The sequence below is a fragment of the Rhamphochromis sp. 'chilingali' genome, assembly GCF_963969265.1.
Source record: "Rhamphochromis sp. 'chilingali' genome assembly, chromosome: 15".
NCBI classification, from domain to species: domain Eukaryota; kingdom Metazoa; phylum Chordata; class Actinopteri; order Cichliformes; family Cichlidae; genus Rhamphochromis; species Rhamphochromis sp. 'chilingali'.
This window is the reverse complement of record NC_137942.1, coordinates 2,367,931-2,376,335: the sequence shown is the minus strand read 5'-3', so window position 1 is coordinate 2,376,335 and position 8,405 is coordinate 2,367,931.

Here is an 8,405-nt window from a genome sequence, read left to right as displayed (position 1 = left end):
CAAAGAGCCTTCTGTCTCCTGATTTAATCTCAAACTGACTGCACAACGTTGGCATTCAGCTCAGTTCCATTTAGGATGTTTTCACACCTTAAATCCTTAAAAATCTTAAGTCGAACTCTGATTCATTTTTGCCCTTGGTGCAGTTCACTTCAGTTTTATTTATATAATGTGAAATCATATCAACAGTCGCCTCAAGGCACTTAGATGGGAGCACTAATCGTACTCAGGTGCAGACTCAAAAAATGGTACCAACACCGTTTGGTCTTGGTCCGGTTTCAAACACAGAGCCATTTGTTAATGTTGTGAACGAGAACCAAACCAACTATCAGGAGTATGTGAGTTTAAGCTAAGCGCCTTCCTGTAGCCGATACGCAGTGCAAGGCAGCAACTAGCCGTAAAATGAACGTAAAGTCTCCTTGGTACCCACAACACAGCTTCCTATATTTATTTTTGCATCTGACCAATAAACAGACTAAATGTTCTCACATGGTTTGTAGAGACGCATTTTGGTTCACCTGAAGGCCCAAACAGCAGCACATATCCCTGTACTCGGATATCAAAAACCAATTTTGGACTTTTCCCTGTATTTTACAGATTTGCCTGCTGATAAAGACCTCCCACACACCATTCATACTACAAAGTAATTGATAGATAAATACTGGAATGACACGTTGCTGTTTTTACACCACTTACTGTGATTATTCCTGGATTCTTTTTGTTACAACAGGACTGCAGTTCACAAAAGGATTCTTTTACAAAGTAACAAAAACTTTGGGTTCTATGGTTACAGGACAGTCTGGACAACGAGCTACCAGAATTTTGTCATTTCTTATTGCTGATTATTTCTTAGCAGCTTTTCTGTATTGAATATAAAACCAACACACTTTCTCATTTAAGTTATGACTGCTCTTCTTAAGATATCTCTGGGATTAAAGCTTCTGTGCACTGACAGAGAGGAGAGTTTCACTCATTCAGCCAGCATGAGATTAAAATGGGCTGTATGACTTCCCTGCTCTGGAGCTTCCTCACATTTCAGTGCTCTCCTTGGACATATCATCTGTTCTTTATGTGTAGGATGGTTTTTAAGAGAAAGCACCCCAACAATCACACAATCCCCTATGAACAAGATCTGGTGACACTGGGAAGGAAGAACGCCCTTTTAACAGGAAAGAACCTCCAGCAGAACAGGATCAGGGAGGGGCAGTGGTCTCTCTGACCAGTTGGTGGGTAAGGAGAAAGAGAGCATGGAGAGGCAGGACTAAACACAGACAGAATGTATACTTATATTAAAATAACAATATGACAGCAGTTTGTCTTTACAGGCTCTTCGGGTACATTAAACACTAAACCTTTGACTGTGGCATTCCAGAGAGAATCCCAGCAAATGATGATCCCCGTGTGCAAGCATTTGGCAACTGTGGGACAGAAAAACTCCCTTTTTTCAGCAGGAAGATGGCTAGTGATGCACCAGCAGGGAAGCAATCTGCTGCTGGTGGTCTCATTAGCTTGAAAAGAAGGCGACTCCTTAGCCATAAAAGGCAGGCAGTGTGAATGACTCGAACAAGAGGATGTAGAGGTTTGAAAATGATACCATAGGTGTCTCCCATCAGCTGAAGGAAGCTTCCTGGATTCAGGTATTCAGAAAAACTTAAAGAAGTCGAGTCGCCTTCAAAGACTACGATGACCTGATTAACTGAGAACCTGCACAGACATCTGCTGCTGGTGGTTGGCTCATAAAGATGGCAGGGGGAGTGAACACAAACAGGACAAAACAGAGGCTGCACGGGCTGGTTTAATGTGATGCGTGACATTTTTGTAATGGAAAATTTGACATTTGCTTTGAGACTAAAGACTAACGTATTTGATAAATGTTGGAGAGGATGGGTCGAGTTTATCAAACTTTAAAGAGCAGATTTTTGGGTTAAAATGTTACGAGTTTCACTGCAACGACCCCGGTTCTCTGATACAGTCAGATATATTGTGTCTTTTTATGTTTTCTATTCCTAAACAATAAAACATATAAAAAATAAGCTTTGAAGATTTCTATCAGGTCATATTTTCTGGATTAAAAAGGGGTTTGAAGAGAGATTTCATGGAGTTTATCTCCAGCCTCACCACAGATGGTCTGTGGCAGGCAGGTAAAGGTGGATGAGGTTATTATGGTGCGGTCACGGCACAGTGCCTTCTATCAGGAGCACAGTTAAGGCATTATTAGAAGGAGATGACAAGCCTGCGTGTGTGTGTGAGGCTGCTTTAGATGAGAGAATCAAATTGACAAGGGAAATTTTCCGCTTCAGGTGTCTCCTACTTGTTTATCAAAGTGTCTGTAATCAAACTGCCTCCTCGAGAAAATGGAGCCGCCACCGTCTCTGGCTCCTAATCAACCTAACCAGCCTGTCTCTGTGGCCAATTTGGCTTCTGAAGGGTCTCCGCATCCTGCGCATTGTTGTCCTCCAGATTTCCTGCGACAGATACGACACCCTGCTGAAAGACAGCCTGCGACCTGCTGTCACCGAGGCCACTGTAAATGTCAGCACAGCCGTCAAGGGCCAAAGATCCCAGTGGGAAACAGATGACATACGCCTTTTCTATCCCCCCTCCTCTCTCTTGTATTTTTTTGGCTAGCATTTTAAGGTGTCTGCCGTTGAAAAGAGCCTCCTCGGTGCTCTTGGCCTTTACCGCTCTCATCTGACATTTCTCCTGAGTGTCCTCTGAAAGGCGTCCTGTGTGTTTAGCATTTAGAGACCGGCCTGTCAATTCATAAAACGCTTTGAGGGGAAATTAAAACTGTGTGAAGTGTTGTTTCAACTCTGAAATCTATGTTTACAATCCCAGATTCATCCAGGGTAAATTTTTCTCAGAGCACTCAGAGAGCCCCAGAAGGCAAAGGCCATACTAACCTTAAAGCATTACATAGTGAAATGGTGTGTTATATCTTTGCCTGTGTGATTGGAGCACAACTGGCTGAAATCTTTGGCTTCTATAAGCTGCAAAACTTTACATTTTAAGATGTAGATGAATGGTGTTCATGAATGTTGTGTAATTTTGTGACGACGTATTGAAAAGATAAAGTGTGTTGTACAGCTCCCTCCATGATAAGTTTGTTGATGTGGTTTCTTTTTTCTAGGTCAACTTTGACCTTGGGCGCTAAAAATGACAGTAAAGGTCAAACGCTTAGCCAACCTAGCACTCATGTCCCTGAAGGCCTGGCATGTTGTTGTGAGGTTTTAAGAAGAAAATCAATAAAATATTGCCGGTAATAGTGTGACCTTTAGTGTCACCGTGACCTGATTCCCACCAAAATTAAACCTGTTATCAACCTGTGGATGCTCAACTTTGCTTCTTTCAAACCTGTAGCTTCAATAATCTGACCTTTTAGTTTTTTCAGCTTCAATTTCCAATAAAAATTAATCTTTTAATGAGCATTTCTTTTTAAAAAGTCTTTATACGCTCCACCTTCTTAGGATCAGCTATCTATTGGTTGTAAAGACATAATGATTTAAGGACTGAAGAAGAATGTTCCATGGAGACCAAACTGGTTTTGCATCAGGATGTAAAATGTTTATTTCTGCTGTAAAGTTTGACATTTTAACTTGAGAGTCTATGAAGACTCCCAAGTTAAAGTGAAGCTCACTTTAGGAGCCAGCATCGAGTGGACGTGGAACAAAGCTTTTGGTCATTTTTGGCACTGGCTTTGTTTGTCAGCAGCTTGAGGAACACAAACAATACGACTGTTTAGTTGGAGGACAACAGCAACAGTTTTCCAGCAAAGATACTTAAAACTGTAAGATAAACAAAAACATCTGAATATGGATAATAAGGCACAAGTAAACTCAATCAAGACAAAAACGAAGTGTCTGAAAAGGAAACGGATGAAAGTGAGGACCGAATGCTACATCAGGACCTAACCTGTTTGTTTTGATCCCTTTTAGTTTACTTCCTCTTTTATTTACGTTAGTTTTCTTATATATAGACTGAATGCACATGAGGAATAATAAGGTAGGTGAAGTCAGTCATGACACGGGAGAGCTGAAGGGTGATTAAAACAAAAAGACTGAGGGGGAACACAAAGTTGCAGTAAAGCAGTAATGTGGCCAACAGGACCCAGGTAAGGTAAAAAACACAGATTGCTACATGAAATAAACTATAAATATTGAACACAGACAGGAAAACATGACTGGCTCCTTCCATATTACCCAGTTGGAGTCATTTAATCAGGTGGAAAAGGTTGACTAAGGATGAACCGAGCCGACGTGTACAGCATCTCTCACACTCTGGTTTGTCTGCTTGTTTTCCACCACTACGATTTATTTGGCCTGGTGGTGAGCCAGCTCCTTTACCAGTTTAAAATTGAAAGTGAGCCATTAGGAAGTCTGATGTGCTGCAACACCTTCTGCTGTTTGTGACTCACATCAGAAAAGTCTGCAGAGTCTCCAAACAAATTAACAAGATGCTGCCTGATTCCAGCTGTTTCCTGCTTTGTTTCCAAACAAAATCCGTCTTTGTGTTTGTGTGAACTGAGTGCAGCGACCTAACGCACGCACGCACACACACACACACACACACACACACACACACACACACACACACACACACACACACACACACACACACACACACTAGTTGGCTGAGGAGCCCGGGGCATCTGGGACTTGGATTAGAAGCCATGACAGGGAGATGGAGGAGGGATTACGCTGCCTGCCTCATTTCAGCTTTCCTGCCTCAGTTTGTTTGCGTTAGCGTGAAGAAGAAGAAGAAAAAAGATGTAATGAGTCTGAGAGTGCTGGTCTGAGTGGCTGCTCTGCTATTAGAAGAAGACAAGCAAAAAAAGGCAGAAGTGTATACGATCAGCCAGGGAAACAGCACAGTCTCTGAATCTCCTGACAGCTGTTGGAAAGTGTTCACAAACCAGAAAGTTTGGATATTGTGTTTTAATTATTCCCTTTATTAGGCACACCTTGGAAGTCCCAAGTCAGACCCTCTTTTGAGTCGCCTTAATTATCCGTGGCTCAGATTCAATAAGGTGCTGGAAATGTTCCTCAGAGATTTCGTCCATATTGACATCACAGCATCACTCAGATGGTACAGATTTGTCAGCTGCATGTTCACAAGTACGACCAATAAAATCACGATCATCACAACCTGACAGGATGGTATCCAATGTTTGGCAAAGCAAGATTATTAAGACCAGTAAACCTAATGATGACATTTATGCAAAGAGGCAGACACAAGACCAATTACCAATGGATGGATGGATGGATGGATGGATGGATGGACGGACGGACGGACGGACGGACGGATGGATGGATGGACGGATAGATGGATGGATGGATGGATGGATGGATGGACGGATGGATGGATGGATGGATGGATGGATGGATGGATGGACGGATAGATGGATGGATGGATGGATGGATGGATGGATGGATGGACGGATGGATGGATCCATGAAATCCAATTCTGTCTCCAGCTGAGAATCATGACGTGGCGCTGTCACTTGGTGTTCGCTGGCTCTGCGGTAGAGTATCACTTCCTGTTCCTGCTCAAACACAGTGGTGTTTCTGAGTAGCTTATTTGCTTAGCAATTTAATTAACAACTTTTAAATACATTCTTCTTTCATAGTATAATTTTCACGTGCTTCATCCGAAGCACACTTTCTGTGTACTCACTACCTAATTTATAGCCAAAGTATTCACTCACTGTCTCTGTACTGTTTCGCTAGCTTAGCTTAGCTCGTAGCCGACTGATATTTGCAGCTCTGGAGGCCAGGATTACTGAATTGTAGACTCGGCTTCGCACCCTTCATTCACCTGTAGCTAGCCAGGCCCCTGTAGCTGGTGCAGCCGAAGATAGCGTAGGCCCCGCTAGCTGTTCCCCGGCAGACCCCAAGCAGCTGGGGAAAGAGGGTGGCTGGGTCACGGTGAGGAGGAAGCATAGTCCTAAACAGAAGCCCCAGGTACACCACCAACCCGTTCATGTGTCTAACCGTTTTTCCCCACTCGGCGACACACCCGCCGGGGGTCAAACTCTGGTAATTGGTGATTCTGTTCTCAGACATGTGAAGCTAGAGACACCGGCAACCATAGTCAATTGTCTTCCAGGGGCCAGAGCAGGCGACATTGAAGGAAATTTAAAACTGCTGGCTAAGGGTAAACGTAAATTCAGTAAAATCATAATTCACGTCGGCAGTAATGACACCCGGTTACGCCAATCGGAGGTCACTAAAATCAATATTGAATCGGTGTGCAACTCTGCTAAAACAATGTCGGACTCTGTAGTTTTCTCTGGTCCCCTCCCCAATCAGACCAGGAGTGACATGTTTAGCCGCATGTTCTCCTTAAATTGCTGGCTGTCTGAGTGGTGTCCCAGAAACGATGTGGGCTTCATAGATAATTGGCAAACCTTCTGGAGGAAACCTGGTCTTGTTAGGAGAGACGGCATCCATCCCACTTTGGATGGAGCAGCTCTCATTTCTAGAAATATGGACAAATTTATTAAACCCCCCAAAATATGACTATCCAGAGTTGGGACCAGGAAGCAGAGTTGCAGTCTTACACGCCTCTCTGCAGCTTCTCTCCTCCTGCTACCCCCCCAAAAACCCATCTCCATAGAGACTGTGTCAGCTTCCAAAAAGACAAAAAACAAACTAAAAACCAGCAACAAACAACTTAAACATAAACAATCACAAAGAAAGAACAATACAGTATCCACATCTGAACCAAAGAGTAAAACAGTGAAATGTGGATTATTAAATATTAGGTCTCTCTCCTCCAAGTCTCTGTTAGTACATGACTTAATAATTGATCAACAAATCGATTTACTCTGCCTTACAGAAACCTGGTTGCAGCAGGATGATTATGTTAGTTTAAATGAATCAACACCCCCGAGTCATTCTAACTACCAGAAACCTCGAAGCACAGGCCGAGGGGGAGGTGTGGCAGCAATTTTTCACACCAGCCTATTAATTAATGAAAGACCAAGACAGACTTTTAGTTCAGTGAAAGCCTGATGCTTAACATTGTCCACTGCAGCTGTGAAACTCAGAAACTAGTCTTACTTGTTATCATCTATCGTCCACCCGGGCCTTACACAGAGTTTCCGTCTGATTTCTCAGACTTTTTATCTGATTTAGTTCTGAGCTCAGATAAAATAATTATTGTGGGTGATTTTAACATCCATGTAGATGCTAAAAGTGACAGCCTCAACATGGCATTTAATCTGTTATTAGACTCAATTGGCTTCTCTCAAAATGTAAAAGAACCCACCCACCACTTTAATCACACTCTAGATCTTGTTTTAACATATGGCATAGAAACTGAACATTTAACAGTGTTTCCTGAAAACCCTCTCCTGTCTGATCATTTCCTGATAACATTTACATTTACAATAATTGATTACACAGCGGTGGAGAGTAGACTTTATCAAAGTAGATGTCTTTCTGAAAGCGCTGTAACTAAGTTTAAGAATATAATCCACCCACTGTTATCATCTTCAATGCCCTGTACCAACACAGAGCAGAGCAGCTATCTGAACGCTACCCCAACAGAGGTCGATTATCTTGTTAATAATTTCACCTCCTCACTACGTACGACTCTGGATACTGTAGCTCCAGTGAAAACTAAGGTCTCAAATCAGAAGTACCTGACTCCGTGGTATAATTCTCAAACACGTAGCCTAAAGCAGATGACTCGTAATCTGGAGAGGAAATGGCGTGTCACAAATTTAGAGGATCATCATTTAGCCTGGAGAAATAGTTTGCTGCTTTATAAGAAAGCCCTCCGCAAAGCCAGAACATCTTACTATTCATCACTGATTGAAGAAAATAAGAACAACCCCAGGTTTCTCTTCAGCTCTGTAGCCAGGCTGACAAACAGTCAGAGCTCTGTTGAGCCAACCATCCCTTTAACGTTAACTAGTAATGACTTCATGAACTTCTTCACAAATAAAATTTTTATCATTAGAGAAAAAATTACCAGTAATCATCCCACAGATGTAATATTATCTACAGCTACTCTTAGTACCATTGATGTTAAGTTAGACTCTTTTTCTCCAATTGATCTTTCTGAGTTAACTTCAATAATTACTTCCTCCAAACCATCAACGTGTCTTTTAGACCCCATTCCTACAAAACTGCTCAAAGAAGTCCTGCCATTAATTAATTCTTCGATCTTAAATATGATCAACCTATCTCTAATAATCGGCTATGTACCACAGGCCTTCAAGCTGGCTGTAGTTAAACCTTTACTCAAAAAGCATCTCTAGACCCAGCAGTCTTAGCTAATTATAGGCCAATCTCCAACCTTCCTTTATATCAAACATCCTTGAAAGAGTAGTTGTCAAACAGCTAACAGATCATCTGCAGAGGAATGGTTTATTTGAAGAGTTTCAGTCAGGTTTCAGAGCT